The 18,420-nt window shown below is 44.1% G+C and overlaps 1 protein-coding gene and 2 non-coding genes across 3 annotated transcripts in view; 2 read left to right on the forward strand and 1 right to left on the reverse strand.

Moving 5' to 3' along the window:
• Positions 1-18,420, forward strand: part of LOC124617321 (receptor-type guanylate cyclase Gyc76C-like) — a 480,924-nt gene that overhangs the window by 49,175 nt on the left and 413,329 nt on the right. The gene's annotated exons all lie outside the window — the stretch shown is intronic.
• Trnat-ugu lies at positions 2,475-2,549 on the reverse strand. Its single transcript has one exon. It is a non-coding gene; the product is annotated as a tRNA-Thr (tRNA).
• Trnat-ugu lies at positions 2,915-2,989 on the forward strand. The gene has a single exon. It is a non-coding gene; the product is annotated as a tRNA-Thr (tRNA).

The following is an 18,420-nucleotide window of genomic DNA, read 5'->3' on the forward strand; positions in this document are numbered from 1 at the left end:
GTATGCAGTTTTAATGCCCTCGTGCTTCTGAACACTGTTGCTTGCGTTCTCCTCATTTACGAGAGGTTTGACGATCATAGCTGGGTGATGAACTATTTCTCTACGCAGTTCCTGTTGTACTGTGCTTGCCTAATGAAGTCTCCACTGAGGTGCCAAAAGTCAAGCGATACCTCCTAATTCATGTCGTACCTCTTTTTCCCGGCGTAGTGCAGAAACTCGAAGTGGCATGGACTCAAAAAGTCGTTAGAAGTCCCCTGCGGATTTATTGAGCCATACTGCCGCTATAGCCCATCCATAACAGCGGAAGTGCTGCCGACGCAGGATTTTGTACACCTACTTACCTCTCGCTTATGGTCCATAAATGTTCGGCGAGATTCATGTCGGGCGATCTGGATGGCCAAATCATTCGCTTGAACTGCCCAGAATGTTCATCAAATCATTCGTGAACGGTTGTGGCCAGGTGACATGGCGAATTGTCATCCATAAAAATTTCATCGTCGTCTGAGAACATCACGTCCATGAAGTGCAGCAAATGGTCTCCAGGTAGCCGAACATAACTATTTCCACTCAATGATCGGTTCAGTGGGACCGGAGGACTCACTTAATTCCATGTAAACACAGCCCACACCATTATAAAGCCACCACCAGCTTGCATAGCATGTTGACAAATTGGGTCCACTGTTTCGTGGGTTCTGCGCCACACTCTAACCCTACCATCAGTTCTTACCAAGTAAAGTCGTGACTCATCTGACCAGACCGCGGTTTTCCAGGAAAGGCGCCGCAGGCGGTGTCGTGCTGTTAACAAGGGCACTCGCGACGGTTGTCAGCTGCCATAGACAATTAACTCTACATTTCGCCTCACTGTGGTAACGGATATGTTCGTCGTACGTCCCATACTGATCACTGCGGTCATTTCACGCAGTTTTATTTTATTTATTTACTCGTCAGGTTCCGTAGGACCAACTTGAGGAGCAAATCTCCAAGGTCATGGAACGTGTCAGTATATGAAATTACAACATAAACATAATAACAGATAAAAATAAATGCTCATGAACCTTAAAAAGTCGGTCCATAAGTTTCAGTAAACGCTGTCAGCAATACTATAAAAATCAGCTTAATTTTTCAAGGAACTCCTCGACAGAATAAAAGGAGTGACCCATCAGGAAACTCTTCAGTTTCGATTTGAAAGCGCGTGGATTACTGCTAACATTCTTGAATTCGAGTCCCAGCTTATTGAAAATGGATGTAGCAGTATACTGCACACCTTTTTGCACAAGAGTTAAGGAAGTCCGATCCAAACGTAGGTTTGATTTCTGCCGAGTATTAACCGAGTGAAAGCTGCTTATTCTTGGGAATAAACTAATATTGGTAACAAGAAACGACAATAAGGAATATACGTATTGAGAGGCCAGTGTCAAAATACCCAGACTCGTGACCAGAGGTCGACAAGAGGTTCGTGAACTCACACCACTTATTGCCCGAACCGCCCGTTTCTGAGCCAAAAATATCCTTTTAGAATGGGAAGAGTTACCCCAAAATATAATACCATACGACAATAGCGAATGAAAATAAGCAAAGTAGTCTAATTTTCGTGTCGAACGATCACTCACTTCTGATACCGTTCGAATAGTAAAAATGGCAGTATTAAGTCTTTGAACAAGATCCTGAACGTGGGTTTTCCACAACAGCTTACTATCTATCTGAACACCTAGAAATTTGGACTGTTCAGTTTCACTTATCATATGCCCGTTCTGTGAAATTAAAAAGTCAGATTTTGTTGAATTGTGTCTTACTGTGATTTAGCGTTAGTTTATTTTCTACAAGCCATGAACTGAGGTCATGTGCTGCACTATTTGAAACTATCTGAAAATGCTGTAAACACCACTACACAGAGTCTTGCAACACGAACCAGTAAGCCGGCCGCTGTCGTCGAGCGGTTCTAGGCGCTTCAGTCTGGAACCGCGCGACCGCTACGGTCGCAGGTTCGAATCCTGCCTCGGGCATGGCTGTGTGTGATGTCCTTAGGTTAGTTAGGTTTAAGTAGTTCTAAGTTCTAGGGGACTGATGACCTCACATGTTAAGTCCCATAGTGCTCAGAGCCATTTGAACCATTTTTGAACGAACCAGTAAACAGGAATGGGAATGAACAACTGAATCTAACTTCAGTCCTGTTTAATATCTCACTCAATCACAGTAGTGTCTCTGCACACCAACCGATGCGGAGCGCCAGCGACGGATTCCCTTTGTACACTCAAAATAAAACGTTCCCCGTGCACCATAAGGCGTGTTAATCCCTGATTAGCCCTCAAAGTGTGCATATATACTTCTAGATAGTGAGTCAAAGGAAGATATGCTTCCAGAGATCGATTACTCGAGACAGAAAACTTCTTTGCTGAGTGAAATTAGAATTATATATTAATACCTTCAGCTGCTGAAGGGCGTATATAACATCAACGGGGACAGGTGAAAATGTGTGCCTCGACCGGGACTCGAACCCGGGATCTCCTGTTTACATGGCAGACGCTCTATCCATCTGAGCCACCGAGGGCACAGAGGATAGCGCGACTGCAGGGACTATCTCGCTTACGCCCCCCGCGAGACCCACATTCTCACCTTGTATGTCCACACACTACATTCGTAGTGTCCCACCCCAACACACTCATTACTCGTCCGAAAGAACAGACACTATATCCATATAAGTACATAGTTCTGGCAATATCGGCCATGACCTCCTTCTGTGCGGATGCACACATATTCCCAGAAATCTTACGGGACTTGGTAAGAATGTCTTCCACGAGTGATGAGTGTGTTGGGTAGGGACACTACGAATGTAGTGTGTGGACATACAAGGTGAGAATGTGGGTCTCGCGGGAGGCGTGAGCGAGATAGTCCCTGCAGTCGCGCTATCCTCTGTGCCCTCGGTGGCTCAGATGGGTAGAGCGTCTGCCATGTAAACAGGAGATCCCGGGTTCGAGTCCCGGTCGAGGCACACATTTTCACCTGTCCCCGTTGACTTGTATCAACGCCCATCAGCAGCTGAAGGTATTAATATATAATTCTAATTTCATTCTAGACAGCTGCAGGTCATCAATGATGTCTGTTCTTTCAGATATGTCCGAAAGAACAGGCAACATATCCATATAAGTATATCTTTGCAGAGTGTCTCCGATTTGTAATACGCGAAAGTACAGTCAGTAGCGAAGGTTGCGATTGGGATAGACAGCTTTCAAGTTCGATATTATCACCACTGGTATCGCCATCGTCATCATCAGCCATTCGATAAGCACTGCGCATCATCTTCAATAAAACTTTTCCGGGTATGTGACCGAAAGGAGGAAGGAAGGAAGGAAGGTTACAGGTTTTAACGTCCCGGCGATATCGCGGTAATTAGATAATGAGCTGAAACACGGATTATGAAAGGTTAGGGAAGGAAACTGGCCGTGCCCTTTTCAAAGGAACCATCCAGGCATTTTCCTGGAACTATTTACGGAAATGACGGGAAACCTAAATCTGGATGGCTGGATGGGGCCTCGAACCTTCTCCCTCCAGAATGCGAGTCCAGTATGCTGACCACTGGGTCACCCGCTCGTCATGTTTGTCGGCCACAGTCAGATCGGCATTTTTACGTCACCTGATGAGGGACACTTGCAACAGTCGCCTATACATCTACATCTACATGGATACTCTGCAAATCACATTTAAGTGCCTGGCAGACGGTTCATTGAACCACCTTCACAATTATCTATTATTCCAATCTCGTATAGCGCGCGGAAAGAATGAACACCTATATCTTTCCGTACGAGCTCTGATTTCCCTTATTTTATCGTGGTGATCGTTCCGCCCTATGTAGGTCGGTGTCAACAAAATATTTTCGCATTCGGAGGAGAAAGTTGGTGACTGGAATTTCGGTAGAAGATTCCGTCGCAACGAAGAACGCCTGTCTTTTAATTATTTCCAGCCCAAATCTTGTATCAAAAATGGTTCAAATGGCTCTGAGCACTATGGGACTCAACTGCTGTGGTCATAAGTCCCCTAGAACTTAGAACTACTTAAACCTAACTAACCTAAGGACATCACTCACATCCATGCCCGAGGCAGGATTCGAACCTGCGACCGTAGCGGTTGTGCGGTTCCAGACTGTAGCACCTTTAACCGCTCGACCACTCCGGCCGGCAAATCTTGTATCATTTCTGTCACACTCTCTCCCATATTTCGCGATAATACAAAACGTGCTGCCTTTCTTTGAACTTTTTCGATGTAATCCGTCAGTCCTATCTGGTAAGGATCCCACACCGCGCAGCAGTATTCTAAAAGAGGACGAACAAGCGTAGTGTAAGCAGTCTGCTTAGTAGGTCTGTTACATTTTCTAAGTGTCCTGACAATAAAACTCAGCCGTTGGATAACCTTCCCGCTACATTTTCTGTGTGTTCCTTCCAATTTAAGTAGTTCGTAATTGTAATACCTAGGTATTTAGTTGAATTTACGGCTTTTAGATTAGACTGATTTATCGTGTAACCGAAGTTTAACGAGTTCCTTTTGGCACTCATGTGGATGACTTCACACTTTTCGTAATTGAGGGTCAACTGCCAGTTTTCGCACCATTTAGATATAGTTTCTAAATCGTTTTGCAGTTTGCTTTGATCTTCTGATGACTTTATTAGTCGATAAACGACAGCGTCATCTGCAAACAACCGAAGACGGCTTCTCAGATTGTCTCCCAAATCGTTTATATAGACAAGGGACAGCAAAGGGCCTATAACACTACCTTGGGGAGCGTCAGAAATCACTTCTGTTTTACTCGATGACTTTCCGTCAATTACTACGAACTGTCACCTCTCTGACAGGAAATCACAAATCCAGTTACATAACTGAGACGATATTCCATAAGCGCGCAATTTTACTACGGGCCGCTTGTGCGGTACAGTGTCAAAAGCCTTCCGGAAATCCAGGAATACGTAATCGTTCTGAAATCCCTTGTCAATAGCACTCAGCACTTCATGTGAATAAAGAGATAGTTGTGTTTCACAGGAACCCATGTTGACTGTGTGTCAGTAGACTGTTTTCTTCGAGGTAATTCATAATGTTCGAACACAATATATGTTCTAAAATCCTGCATATCGACGTAACGATATGAGTATGTAATTTAGTGGATTGCTCCTACTACCTTTCTTGAATATTGGTGTGACCTGTGCATCTTTCCAGTCTTTGGGTACGGATCTTTCGGCGAGCGAACGGTTGTATGTCATTGTTAAGTATGGAGCTAATGCATCAGCATACTCCTAAAGGAACCTAATTGGTATACAGTCTGGACCAGAAGACTTGCTTTACGTTTGATCTATAAACAATACGACGACGCGACAACATATCTGGAAATGATTTGTTGGAAATTAACACCCCCTTGTGACAGCTCCTCCTTGACCAGCGCAGGCTGTGGATCTGCCGGGAAGCCATGCCCTGCCCGCTGTCCGTTAAGGCGGCAGAGGTGAGGTGATGGGGCGCTCCGCGCCGGCGCTTGGCACGCTCTCGGTCTATTCTTGGGCCGCAGTCCGCGCCGTTGGCACTTACGGGCCATCACCGACCCCGGCGAACTGCACTCCGATTAGCGTCCACATGCCAATTACTTGCCAGATCCTGCAGCCACGCGCTCCACATTCGTCGGCTGCGGCACGTCACGTGCCTTGGCGATGCAAAGGAATTAACTTTCTTGAAGAGCAGATCTTGACCTTCCAAAACCTATTGACTCTGTAACCTACCCTTCACACAGACGATATTCCCGTATTGGATGCTACTTTTTTCGGGTATAACGTATTGTATTGTACAGGGGGTCCGAAAAGTCTTTCCCTGATTACATTGATTAATAACTCAGGCTAGAGGTAAGATACAAATATGAAACTGGTGTCTAATTGTTTACAAACTATCAAAGTTTTTTTTTCACACATCAGTAAACTTCCACATGAGCACCCTTGGTAGCACGTAGCACATCTAGGCGATATTCAATTTCCGTCCACACATTAGCCAACATCACTGCAGGGATCGATTCAACGACTGTGGTAGACCTCGTCCCTGACATAACCCCATAAAAAGAAGTCTAATGGTGTTATGTCAGGAGAGCGTGGAGGCCAAACCGTTGGCCCATCACGACCAATCCATCGTCCAGGAAAGGTCATATCGAGATAGGCACGGACGTCCAAACCCCAATGGCGCGGTGCACCGTCTTGCTGAAACAAGGCATCGGAGTGACTCTGAAGCAGCCGAGGAACAGCATACAGTTGTAACATGTCCAGATACACTGCAGATGTGATGGTACCCTCAGCGAAGAAGAATGGCCCGATAATTCGATCGTGCAATAGTGCGCACCAAACATTCACCTTTGGATTGCCTCTGGTGCACTCCATGACCTCGCCAGGGGGTTGTGAACCCCAAATGCGCATATTATGGCAATTCAATACTCCACTGACAAAAAAGGTCGCTTCGTCGGAAAAGGCAATTCGTCTGAGATAACCATCATCGTCCTCAATACGTGCTAGCATTTCGACCGCAAAGTCATATCGACGTGTTCTGTCATTGGGCAACAATGGAAGTGGGAGTTTAGTGATGTGTGGAAAAACTTTGATAGCTTGTAAACAATTAGACACCAGTTTCATATTTGTATCTTACTTCTAGCCTGAGTTATTAATTTATGTAATCAGGGAAAGACTTTTCGGACACCCTGAATGTTAACCGGGGACCTAGAAACGACGGAGAGGCTCCGTCCCCGCCGCAGCAGCAGTGGTCCACAACCCCACGACAACTTACGCAGTCCACTTGATCCCTCCGCCGCCCCACAACTAACCCAGGGCTATTGTGGGTTTCGACCCCCGGTAGACCCCCCCCCCCCCCACCTAGGGAACGTCTCACACCAGACGAATGTAACCCCTATGCTTGCGTGGTAGAGTAATTATCATGTACGCGTACGTGGAGACCTTGTTTGTGCAGCAATCGCCGACATAGCGTAACTGAGGCGGTATAGGGGAACCAGCCTGCATTCGCTGAGGCAGATGGAAAACCGCCTAAAAACCATCCACAGACCGGCCGGTACACCGGACCTCGACACGAAGCCGCCGGGCCGATTCGTGCCGGAGACCAGGCGGTTCTTCCCTTCCGGAAAGCCGTGCGTTAGGCCGCACGGCCTACCAAGCGGGCGTGTAACGTATACAGGATGTACCGTAATTAATGCGCAAAACTGACACGGTTTAAAGCACGCAATAATAGAAGCACAACTGTTCCAGCAAATATGTATTTGCAAACGAACAATTTGCGAGGTAGTTGCGAGAGCATGGTTACGAGCTGCCACTGACTACCGTGTGAAATACACTGACGTGACAAAAGTCATGGGACAGCGATATGCGCATGTACAGATGGCTTTAGTATCACGTACACGAGGTATAAAAAGGCAGTGCATTAGCGGAGCTGCCATTTGTACTCAGGTGATTCATGTGGAAAAGTTTCCGACGTGATTACGGTCGCACGGCTGCAATTAACAGACTTTGAACGCGGAATGGTAGTTAGAGATAGAAGCATGGGACATTCTGTTTCGGGGATCGTTAAAGAATTCAATATTCTGAGATCCACAGTGTCAAGAGTATGCCGAGAATACCACATTTCAGGCATTACGTCTCAACGAAATGGCCGAAGTCTTCACTTAACGACCGAGAACAGCGGACTTTCCGTAGTTGCTGCTAACAGACAACCACACTGCTTGATATAACCGCAGAAATCAATGTGGCCGTACGACGAACATATTCGTTAGGACCGTGCGGCGGAATTTTCCGATAATGGGCTATGGCAGCAGACGACCGACGCGAGTGCCTGCGCTAAGAGCTCGACGTCGCCTGCAGCGCCTCTCCTGGGTTCTTGACCATATCGGTTGGATCCTAGACGACCGGAAAACCGTTTCCCAATTTCAGTCGGCAAGAGCTCGTCGTAGCGTTGAAGTGTAGCGCAGAACCTACGATGCCATGGGCACGAGTTGTCAACAAGGCACCGTGCAACCTGCTGGTGGCTGCGTAATGGTGCGGTCTGGTGTTTATATGGAATGGCCTGGGCCCTCGATTATGTTCGGCTACTCGGACACCATTTGCAGCCTTTTATGGACTCCCATGTTCTCAAACAACGATGGAATTTTTATGGATGACGGTACGCCATGTCGCCGCGCCACAATTCTTTGCGACTGGTATGAAGAACATTTTCGACAATTCGAGTGAGTGATTGGGTCACCCAGGTCGCCCGACATGAATCCCATCGAACGCTAATGGGAAGTAATCGAGAGCTCAGTTCGTGTATAACATCCTGCACCGGTAAGACTTTCGCAGTTATGGACGGCTATAGAGGCAACAGGGCTCACTATTTCTACAGGGGGTTTCCAATGACTTGTTTAGTCCATGCCATAAGAAGTGCAATACTATTTACAGGGTGATTCAAAAAGAATACCACAACTTTAGGAATTTAAAACTCTGCAACGACAAAAGGCAGAGCTAAGCACTATCTGTCGGCGAATTAAGGGAGCTATAGAGTTTCATTTAGTTGTACATTTGTTCGCTTGAGGCGCTGTTGACTAGGCGTCAGCGTCAGTTGATGCTAAGATGGCGACCGCTCAACAGAAAGCTTTTTGTGTTATTGAGTACGGCAGAAGTGAATCGACGACAGTTGTTCAACGTGCATTTCAAACGAAGTATGGTGTTAAACCTCCTGATAGGTGGTGTATTAAACGTTGGTATAAACACTTTACAGAGAATGGGTGTTTGTGCAAAGGGAAAAGTTCTGGACGGCCGAGAACGATTGATGAAAATGTAGCACGCATCCAGCAAGCATTTGTTCGCAGCCCAGGAAAATCGACTCGCAGAGCTAGCAGAGAGCTGCAAATTCTACAATCAACTGTATGGAGAGTCCACATTGGCACTTATCTGTCCGTAACTACCTGAACGTCAACTACCCGAGGGGATGGATCGGCCGGCAGGCAGCCCGTGGCAGAGCACTTCATCACTGGCCTCCAAGAAGCCCTGATCTTACCCCCTACGATTTTTTCTTATGGGGGTATGTTAAGGATATGGTGTTTCGGCCACCTCTCCCAGCCACCATTGATGATTTGAAACGAGAAATAACAGCAGCTATCCAAACTGTTACGCCTGATATGCTACAGAGAGTGTGGAACGAGTTGGAGTATCGGGTTGATATTGCTCGAGTGTCTGGAGGGGGCCATATTGAACATCTCTGAACTTGTTTTTGAGTGAAAAAAAACGTTTTTAAATACTCTTTGTAATGATGTATAACAGAAGGTTATATTATGTTTCTTTCATTAAATACACATTTTTAAAGTTGTGGTATTCTTTTTGAATCACCCTGTACATTTTGATGACGTACCTGTTCAAAGTGTCGTCCTCTCGTTTGGATGAAATACTCCACAGATCTCGGCAGTTCGTTACGGAATCTTTAAAAAAATTCTGTATTATGTCGTGTAGCTTGACAATACAATGATTGGCTTCTCCAGTTTTTCAGGCGTGTTGATGGGAGTGCTTTTCACTTCGCCTCCAACCTCTCGCCATATGAGGGGTGCATACAGCGTTGTCGAACACGGCCGTTTCGGTGGTCCAAGTAATATGGTGCGGGGACACACAATGTTGCATGAGGGTACCGGCGTGCAAATCTACCAACACTTACCGGTCAACGTCATTGTGACGCAGCAATCATTCTGCATGTGCGTCTTTTCAGGGTTGCATTCGGTTCTGACTTCATTCTTATGCATAACAATGCGCAACCGAATCAAGCTGCAAGGTGGAGGACCTCCTGGAGCGAGAGAATATTCAGTGACTGATCTAGCGTGCCGGTTCCTCCGTCTTAAATGCCACCGAGCACTTGCTGGATGCGTTGCAGAGACGTATTGGAGTATGTCCACGTGCACCAACGACCATCCTGTACAACAAGAACTCCTTACCAACCTTGTGGCCGGCATGGAAGGACATTGCAGAGCATGCAGAGCTGTTCATGGTGATGACACACCATATTAAGAGCCATGGTTGGTTGACTGATTTGGGGGAGGGGACCTAACAGCGCGGTCATCGGTCCAGTCGGATGAGGAAATGATGGGGAAGGAGTTCGGCCGTGCGCTTTCAAAGGAACCATCCCGGCATTTGCCTGAACTGATTCAGGAAAATCACGGAAAACCTAAATCAGGATGACCGGACGCGGGTTTGAACCGTCGTCCTCCCGAATGCGAGTCCAGTGCGCTAACTAATGCGCCATTTCGCTCGGTGTAAGAACCATGTCCCGCCTATTGTAATGTCCAGGGGGCCAACATAAATCGCGGTGACCACTGTAGTTATTATCTTTGAATAAAAGTGTCATTTCTGTTCGTCTCATTACGTATTTCTTTCATTCATCCCGTGTATTATATTGTAGCAGTTTTTTCTACTTATGGTCCAATTATCGTCGAACTAACTTACTTGTCAGTGACACATCATGCGTAAGTTACTTTCATCTTTAAATTTTGCACACCAGTATATTTTTGCATTCTGAGGAGAAAGTACTAGTAATTAAATTGAAATTTTGTGAAAAGACGTCGCCGCAACGAAAAACACTTTTAATGACCGCAACCGAGTTCCCGCTTCATATCCGTGGCACTCACTCCTCACTTCCGCGTAACACAAGAAGAGCTGCCCTCCGGTGGCCATTTTCGAGACCCTCTTTCTCTCTGGTACCGATCCCACATCGTATAGAAATTCTCCAGAAGAGGACAAACAGACGATTTCATTGGTAGATTTGTTGAATCCCCTAAGTGTTCTCGCAAACAAACGCAGTCTTTGGTTCGCCTTTTCTGTTTTACAGCCGCGCGGGATTAGCCGAGCGGTCTATGGCGCTGCAGTCATGGACTGTGCGGCTGGTCCCGGCGTAGGTTCGAGTCCTCCCTCGGGCATGGGTGTGTTTTTGTCCTTAAGATAATTTAGGTTAAGTAGTGTGTAAGGTTAGAGACTGACGACCTTAGCAGTTAAGTCCCATAAGATTTCACACACATTCGAACATTTAGCACCACATTTGAAAATTTTCTATTCTATTCTTGTCTAAATTGTTTATCTTCCATGTTTCACTTCCAACATGGCTACATTCCATACAAATACTTTCAGAAAAGACTACCTGATACTTAAATGTATATTTGATATGAATAAATTCCTCTCCTTCACAAATGTTTACCTTAACATTGCCAATCTATATTTTATGTCCTCTCTACTTCCCCATCATCAGTTACTTTGACGCCTACATTGTAAAACTCATCTACTACTTTAAGAGTCTCGTTTCCTAATGTAACTCCCTCAGCATAACCTGATTTAATTCCATTTTATTTGTTTTAATTTTGTTGATGTTCATCTTATATCCTTCTTTCAAGACGCTCTCCATTCCGTTCAACGGCTTTTCCAAGTCCTTTGCTGTCTCTGATAGAAGTACAATCTCATCGGCAAAGTGTTAATTTCTTCTCACTGAACTTTAATACTTACTGAAAAATTTTCTTTAGTTTCCTTTACTGCTTCCTCAGTGTACAGTTCCAATTTCAGCTACTCGTAATTGCAATTGCTAGATATGTAGTTCAGTCCACAGCCTTTAAATTTATGTGATTTATCGTGTGACCTAAATTTATCGGACTTCTTTTTTAGTACTCATGTGAGAACCTCACACTTTTCATTGTTTTCCGAGTGAGGTGGCGCAGTGGTTAGTTCACTGGACTCGCATTCGGGAGGACGACGGTTCAGACACGAGTCCGGCCACCTGATTCAGGTTTTCCGTGAATTCCCTCAAATCACTTCAGTCAGATGCCGGTATAGTTCCTTTCAAACTGCACGACCGGTTTCCTTCCCTAGTCCGATGGGAGCGATGACGTCGCCCCTCCCAAATCAACCAGGCGACCAACCAACTTTTCATTGTTTAGAGTCAATTGCCACTTTTCGCACCATACAAATTCATTTTGTTTTCCAGAATACATGTTTCATTTATACATTTACCACAGTGACACGACTCCCACACTGCTGCAGACAATTAATAAATGTACCATCTGACGGTGAATCGCTAGGCGGTACGAAACCGGTAATGGAATAATAAAAAAAAATTGAAGAATGAAATAAAAGGTGACTGGCTGCAGTAATTTTAAGAAACGCTTATACAAATATCTAGTCAAAGTCAGATTCACTGATGAGCACTTTCGAACATTGTCTTCATTTTCATGTTCATTTTTGTCTTTATTTCACGGCAAAATTACATTTTGTTTCATAAAGCCTAGTCTTATTTCCTGCTCCTCTTGCAGATATGCAAATGGTGCACCTTTTTCGAGCAGTTCTTCTATCATAGACAGTAACAGCCCTCCTTTCATAACGATGTGCTGATTTCGGTCTGTTAGAAGGCCCTGAAACCCACCACATACTCCATAACTTTATGTTTTCGTGTCTAGGGAATAGTGGGGAATTACATCGAATGCCTTCAGAAAATTAAGAACATGGCTTCAAAGAAAGAAAAAAGAAAAATGGAGATGGAGAGGTAGGGAGAGAGAGAGATAGATAGAGAGGGAGAGGGAGAGAGAGCGGGAGGGAGGGAGAGAGAGAGAGAGAGAGAGAGAGAGAGAGAGAGAACTGTGCTACATTTAAATTATGTTTGGCCTTCTGTCTCGGTTAATAAGTTATTTAAAAAGTGATGTGTATATAATTTATCTCTGGAGCAAGTTACGTTTCTTCCAGTAAGTGCTTCTAATGTGATCTATGATGGAGTGTTTTAGAGATTTTACCAGTAATAAGAATAAAGCAACATATTACTTCCTCTCACATTTATCACGCGAAATGATCATGGAGATAAAATCAGAGAAAGTTGAGAACACATGGAAAGTTTCTTACAGTTGTACTGGAAAAAAAAAAAAAAAAAAAAAAAAAAAAAAAACAGAGAGATACGATTAATGTCCAACCTCCTGTCAAAGCCGCCATTAGAGACTGAGAACAACATTGGATTAGGAAAGGATTGAAGGCCAGAATTGTCTGCGTCCTTTTCACAGCAATTATTCCGGCAATTAGAGGGACTGAGTTCCCGTCCTCCTGAATGTTGTATCTCGCTTAATGACGATATTCCTTCCAGTTTTCCATTCCCAAATGCAACATGAAAGGAGCAAAATTACAATGGTATACGAAGTGACCTGTGGTACATATCGTAAAACGACCTCCAGAATATAGTAGTAGATATGAATGTCCGCAGCTCGTGGTCTAGTGACGCCGACACGGTAGCCCAGCGTGTTCGATCAGAGGGTTTAGCTTCCCTCTGTAATAAAAAAACTGAGTGAACGGATCAACGAACAAGCTGAACGAGTGTCATCCGCCACGAACAAAGTCAACGAACAATATAGAACAAAATGAGAAAAAAAAAAAAAAAAAAAAAAGTGGCTAGCGTTTCTGGAACACGGGGTCACGGGTTCGATTCCCGGTCGGGTTGGGGATATTATCTGCCCGGGGACTGGGTGTTTGTATTGTCCTTATCATTTCATCATCATCATTCGTGACAGTTGCTAGACTGGACTGAGTAAAAATTTGAATTTGTACGGGCGCTGACGATTGCGCAGTTGAGCACCCCAAAAAACCAAACATCATCATCATCGTAGATATAAATAAGAGTAACTCTTTGTATTCATTGGGTGATTGTCATTGTAGATAGACACTTAATTTTTCTAGTTATTACGAAAGTTCGTAATTTTTACTGTTCATCACTTGTTTTTCATTCTTGCCATATTTGATACATTGCTTTTTGTTGCAGGTGAGTGTCTCCAGAAATCTTCCTAGGCGTAAGTACGGTGCAACTTGTTTATTTTAGTTATTCAATGTACTGAGATATAATAACAACTGAGGACTTCTCAGATGTACGAATCCAGAGTTTATGGTTACTTTTATTTGGTGGTGATGTCAGAGTACCGCACAAAAACAATTAGTACATCTGTATCTCGACTGATACCTCTTTAGTATTATTGCAACGAATTTCTCAACAGCTAATTTGAAATGTAAATACCTTGTGCAAACAAACGCTGTCGTAGGAGAGACTATATCTGGAAGAGCTGATGTATTTTTCTCTTTTCTGCCGTGACCAATTAATGACAGAAAACGGTATCAGGGCAGACGTACATTTCTGGCGTCTCTCCCTGTCCACGTCTAAAATTAAGTTTTGTTATTCCGAGACTATCATCTCTATGCGCCTGCCTTTCTCGCAGTTAAAATTACAGTATTTTTATATACAAACGTAGTGACGTAACATCCCAAATCCTCAAAAATAAACGCCGGTACGGGACTACAAGTCCCACCGCCACACCTTCACCTGCACATGTTAGGCAAAATTTTTCTGCCCGGCTCATGTAGTACTATCACCGTGAGAGGGTGGTACGGGACTACAAGTCCCACCGCCACACCTCCAAAGTGAATTGCAGTGACGCAGTCACTGCCCTGTAGAAATTTACTGCCTCACCACCACAGTTAGACCGCAATAGACCGGTGATGCTGTATTGTAACATATCACCCCGGACTACAAGTCCTTTAACAAAAAAAAAAAAAACATCCCAAATCCTCGGTTGCGTTCTCTGAAACAAGGCAATGGGACCTTCTAGCGTGGCTCAACTGATAGTTACATGCGAATGTGAAAGAAGTGCCTACTAATCTCCGTCCAGCTCAGTTTACTTGCAAGGTATTTTCTTTACAGCTGATATTTCGTTTTACAGGGGATGATTCACTCCAATATTTCAATATCCGAAGGCCTTACTATGTGGAAAATGAAGTAGGGCAAACCTTCTCCTTTCATGTACCTGGTACAAAACAGATAAACGAAGAGAGGAGAAAAAAGGATCGTTCTTAAGTCTTCGGAAGGCATGAGAGGATAGAGGGACTGATAGCCACGTAGTTGAGTTCCTTTTTATTTACGGTAATCGTCATCAGCAGCAGCAGCTTTGAGTCAGGTCTCCATCCGACAATCCTGGTTTCCATAAATGAACTTACCCGAATGCCAGAAGTCTTCGCTGTCCAGTCTGAGCACTTAGTTCGTCTTAATACCTGAATTTCTAAGAGGGGTTAAAATCCGTCGTCCGTTCCACCCTACCTCAAATTTTCGCTGCAAGCAACTCACTGCCGGAAAGTCACACTTGCACACTCTGCCCGTACTGTAATTCGGTTTCAATGTTTGCTGCTGTCGATTAGCCACTGCCAATTATGAGGATTGCCAAAACAACACGGATCCGAAAAGTATTTTCGGCATTACGAAATAGATCAGTATAAACAGCAAAGAATTCATTAGAGAGTATTATCTCCGTGTCTGGAAACTGGAAAACATTGTTCATGTGAAAGATGACCTGTACTTTTTGCTGTTACAGATTAAACCTGTTCTTTCCTAATGGAGGCTGTATAAATATAACTTGTAATACTGATAAATACTGAGAAGGTGTTCCAGAAACCATTTTACTGTTTTAACTATCCAAGTGGTAACTATAAGATCGTTATCTTTTGTCCTGCTTTTTTATCCGAAAATCATTTTTTCATCAAAACAGTACAATTCTGGACATAGGTTCCTTATTAAAACTGTATTACCAAGTCCCCCTCTATAATACATAGGCTGAGGCCTTGCCGCAGTGGTAACACCGGTTCCCGTCAGATCACCGAAATTAAGCGCTGTCGGGCTGGGCTAGTACTTGGATGTGTGACCATATGAATTGCCGAGCATTGTTGACAAGCGGGGTGCACTCAGCCCCGGTGAGGCAAACGGAGGAGCTAGTTGACTGAGAAGTAGCGGCTCCGGTCTCGTAAACTCACATACGGCCGGGAGAGCGGTGTGCTGATCACTTGCCCCTCCGTATCCGCATCCAGCGTGTAAAGAAACTGGTTCTCTACTTCTGAAAAAAACCTTTTAAATAATAAAACATGACCTATACAAGGAATCTGACTACCCCTGTTAATCATGGACGAAAAAAAAATGGCATAGTCTTTATCAGGACGTTCAGAATCTTATGTGGGGCCAATAAGACGTCAATTTTATTCTAAATATGGTAAGCCAATGTTTATGTAATAAAACATAAATTAGGTAATTCAGTACAATTATTATATAGATGAGATAAATCACTTTAACGGGGGCCAAATGAACAATTAAAGTCAATACAATTCCAGTAAACCAGCAAAAGTAAAAAAAAAAAAATTATTGTAGGGGGCCTACATAGACATCACGCATCTGCTAGATGCCCACGAGATACGTAATTTTATTTTGAAGTTGACAGCCAATGAGAAAATAGGTGCAAAAATACTATTGATCAGTTTTCAAGCAGTAATGTCGGACAGCATGAGCTGGTAATATACGTAATTTTATGATAGCTAATTTTACTGCACAAAAAATAAAATATGCACTCCCTCCAAAAGAAGTTACACACAAACATTAAAATAAAAATATGATGAACAGCAAAAAGTCTGAGAAGAATTTTGAAAGAAAATTATTATTTGAACTTTAATTTGGCGGGTTTTCAACACTGTCAACAAGACGAAATAATGGAAAGAATATTTACTGGAACTAAATAAAATTGAACCTTGATATTGTGACAGTATGTTTAAAATATATAATTTAACTGCAATTGTCTTTAATTTTGAAATGAGAGAGAGCGTAAGAATTTTCTTTCAATGTCTTAACTGTTGCTGCAGGCAGTGCGATGACGTCAGCGGTGGTCCGCCCGGACGATGTGTGAAGTTAATCCTGGTTCGTGGCGTGAAGATAATGATGGATCCTCCTGTTTCATTAACATTCCAGTTACGGCGGTGGTCCACGTCTCCGTTGTAGTCGAATCAGCTGGCAGCAGTGGCGCGATAATAATAGTTCTAATGTGTGCGTTGTTACGCGCGCGACGTTTTATTATTAAAAGTTTATTAATCACGCGGTGCGGGTAGGTCGGAGTTATGCAATGTCTTTAGTATTTACGATATATAGCCGGCTAACGCCAATACCTCGCACAGTTCTTTCACCGTGTTGCCACAGGAAAACAGTCACATGTGTTTATCACTATAACAGTCCGTTAAACATCAGTTCAATTTACGTCGTCGTCTTTAAGACAGTTTGGATGATATAATAAATGTTTCTTGATCAAATCCCAGCACTGTTCTTTTCCTTAACATATTGGTTTGTTCCACTTGCACGCAGTTCTAACAGTTAGTGTCTCCACACGACAATGGTGTCTGGTTCACGGCTGATTGTCACAAGTTCACAATGTAAAATCGTCACCGCAAACACTCGATATACTTTTCAGGTTTTACTGTTCCCTTAACAATGCAGGATCTCCTATTGACACAGCGGACGCACTGTAATTAATTGTTCCTCCGCGTATCACCGTCTTTCACGCCGAACTTTGCAACGTTTCCCCACCCGAGGTCGGCCACGATACCACACCAACTCGCACGCTCTCTATCGATAGTGTTCGCTCTCTCTGACAAAGTACTTCTTCTACCCTAACCAAAGATTTACAAAGCATAGAAAACCAGAACATTCATATTCGTACAATATAAAATATAAAACAGTAGCAAAATGAATGAAGAAACAATGTGGCGTATTAACAAATAAAAGAATAGTTTAAATAAATGATACATACGTACTATGACAAGGTAATGCACAAGAAAAATTTTATCGACTTTCGGGGAAAGCAATGTCTTTTACAAGGGGCGACTGTGGGCTGAGGATGACACGGCGGCCGGTCAGTACCGTTGGGCCTTCACGGCTGTTCCGGCGGAATTAGTTGACTTATATACGGTAGATGGCGTCATATGCTTGGATAAAAAGTAATGAACTTGTGTTATGCAAAAGATAGAAGTCCAGAAACGAAAAATTGATCAACTGTTTTAATTTGTGATCCCTCAAATGAGCAGTTTTAGAGTTCACAAACGTTATCGAGTGCTGCCTGAGTGGTCTACTCATCTGGGAATAACACAGGACTTTTAGAAATAAAAAGTCAGTACTTCACTCATTGATTCCTTCAGAAGAGGGCTTCATTCTGCTGACCACTGTCCAAACAGCAGTCATAATTGAGAGAGGTGTCTGTTATCAAACCACAAGTGTAGCTGCACCGACGCGCCTTTGCTCATTGGTCCATCCACACTAGCGGCTTTGCTTTGAAGAGCCGCAACAGTACTGGAGAGAGTGTGAACGCCGTGCTGGCTGGGAAGCGGCTGCGCCAGTGGCAGACAGGTGGGGCGCTCTCGACTCTCGAGGCAGTGTCCTTGCAATCTGGCGGACTGGCCCTCCAGTTGGAGTGGCTCCGTCGAGTGCTTTATCGCGCGCCGCCTTCTTGCGCACTCGAAACACTCGTTGCTCCGTGACAACCTGGGGGCCTCCACTCTGCCACCAGAGTTGCCAGTCACGACG

This window comes from Schistocerca americana, chromosome 1 (assembly GCF_021461395.2).
Source record: "Schistocerca americana isolate TAMUIC-IGC-003095 chromosome 1, iqSchAmer2.1, whole genome shotgun sequence".
Classification (NCBI taxonomy): domain Eukaryota; kingdom Metazoa; phylum Arthropoda; class Insecta; order Orthoptera; family Acrididae; genus Schistocerca; species Schistocerca americana.